Source organism: Nicotiana attenuata, chromosome 2, assembly GCF_001879085.1.
Source record: "Nicotiana attenuata strain UT chromosome 2, NIATTr2, whole genome shotgun sequence".
NCBI classification, from domain to species: domain Eukaryota; kingdom Viridiplantae; phylum Streptophyta; class Magnoliopsida; order Solanales; family Solanaceae; genus Nicotiana; species Nicotiana attenuata.
In genome coordinates this window covers 76,952,449-76,954,961 of record NC_031990.1, presented here as the reverse complement: position 1 = coordinate 76,954,961, position 2,513 = coordinate 76,952,449, and positions in this window count along the sequence as shown.

Genomic DNA, 2,513 nt, shown 5'->3' with positions numbered 1-2,513 from the left:
GAAGTCATGCTATATAGTTTGTTTTAAGTGAGGAGGTCGTATTTGAGCCTTAACTCGTGTTTGCTCTCCCCAATTTGATTATGTGTTTTGTTGTCGCCTAGACTTTATCCTTTTAAAACTCTGAAAATCCCCAACTCCCTCCCCTTTAGGATTAGTAGTCTCAATGCCTCCGGGACTGATAGGATCGGGACGGGTAATAGCATGCAATAAGTAAACGAGACCATTCCGCGCGTTTAAAACCTTAACGGGGTGGGAAATGGTAGATATGGATATGATGACCACGCTATAACACCACGTGTATAAGTGATTACCGGGTGTTGTGTGGGGTGATCCATATTATTTATAAACCTAGGACCCCCCTTTCTTTTACTTGTTTATTTCATTGTTTTCAAATTTCTCAAAGTATTTTTTTTCCTCAAAATTCAGCTTTTCTTTCGTTTCTTTTCACTCCATCTATTTGCAACCTTTATGTGAGAATCCCCTCTTATTTGAAGCCTTATTTGTCTATATGTTATTTGTACCTTAAAGTCACAATTGTAGCATGGCCGGGAACCACACTAGTGGATCTTGAGGGGTGCCTAACACCTTCCCCTCGAGATAATTTCAAGCCCTTACCCAATCTCTGGTTTTTCTAAATCAAATTTCTTTAGTGTCCTAATGCACTTAATCATTAGGTGGCGACTCTTCTAAATTGCAAACCCAAATCCCAAAGGAAAAGAGTTGCCCGCCCAAATGTCATAAACCCGATTTCGCGAGAAAAAGGGGGCATCGACAGCATGACGACTCTGCTGTGGATTTCTTTAAGGCTTTTACCATTTCATGCTATTTGTGACTTTATGTTTCTTTACTTGTTTAAATGCCTTTAAGTATTTATTCTTTCTTCTACTACAAAACTGACTTGGCTCTTTGTTTTCTTTTCTTTAATGCTTTCTTTTACTGCTTTCCTTTAATACTGTTGTAATTATGAGAAATTATTGTGAAAATACATGACAATTTGTTAATTATTTTATTGCATTTTTTTCAAACATCATATTCCACTCGTGCCAAACAAAATACCTAGCAACGCTTATAATGAGTGGTTGCGCCCTTCCGATATTATCAGCCCCTAAATTCGGCAAAGGCATATTTGCGGTAAAACCAGTCGATCAACGGTGTAGTCGACGGTTCCGTGCCTTTCCCTCTTGAGTTGTCCGCTCAAGGGTACCAGTCTAATACTCCATAGAAACCTTACTCGGTTTAATTGTACATGCATCATGGTCAAGCCTAGCCGAGTCAGTTATGTTGTCTGCATAATGACTCTTTAAGATAGCCTTGTTCAAAGTCCACTGGGTTTCCTTGAAACCCAAACGGACCTTACCATGTTCTATGCATTCATTTGGAGAACTAAATGCTTGTTATGCCAATTATTGATATTAAAATAGTCGAGTCCGGTGGGGGAAAAGGGCCTAACCTTTTGTTTTGCAGAAAATGAGGCACGAAGTCCCCAGATTCGGCATGGTCACCCACATTCACCCCAAATTGCTAAGCTGGTGGAAGGATCTTCATTCCAGCGATCAGACTCTTGTCGGAAGTACCTGGGAAACCTACCTTCTCTCCTAGAAAGTCAACCTGACAACAAAATCATAGGAGCTGCCACTCTATTCTGGGATTGTGATAGGTCGGTATTCCGCTTCAGAGGCATTGAGATGGCACCTTTGCTTGAGGAAATAGGAGGACTGGCTGGAATACCGTGGAAACTCCGGGTTTGCTAATGCCGAAAATTAGAACCAGACAGGTACCACGCTGGTTATACTCCATACTATCCAAGCTGGTTGGAGGACGATCATAGTGGGTTAGGACAACCCGGGCTTGTTCGAGGTCACAGGGTCATCGACGAAGAGGCTGAAGTACAGGTTAAGTACAACCAATTGCGTAAGAGGATACGGGAATGTGAAAATGAGCACCGCGAAATACAAGAAGCCAATCAAAAGCTAATTGGAGAATGGAAAGATATGGCTGTCAGCGCCAACAAACGACTGATCTGTTTGGAGCGGGGCATAGTGGAGCTGGAAAAGAAGTTCCTGAAGAGGGTTGAAGATTGCCGGGTTGCTGAAGGAAATGAAGGCGGACATCTGGCAAGAGACTACTTGCTGCTTGGACTACGTGAGCTCGTGAAGCTGTTCGATGGAGCTAAAGATGCCAAGTCTGGGGAAGGTCCTTCTGGGACCAAGTAGTTAGGAGTCTTTTCTTTGCTTTAAATGTAATAAGGCCTATGGCCACTAGTGACACTTTTATTTCCTGTTATTTAGTGTCGTTTCGGGATTCGTCTTATTTTTTATCAATAAAATAACGCATTTAGCATTCTAAGTTCTCCAAAATTACTTGTCGCTAGGCCTACCTCGGGCACAACGAGGCTCCCAATTTAGGACACGATTTATATTCTTACACTATGTGTTTAAATATTGCAACGTTTTCTTCTCACGATCCCTACTAACTTGTTACCTTTTGTTTTTACTTTTGCTTATTACCCTCCC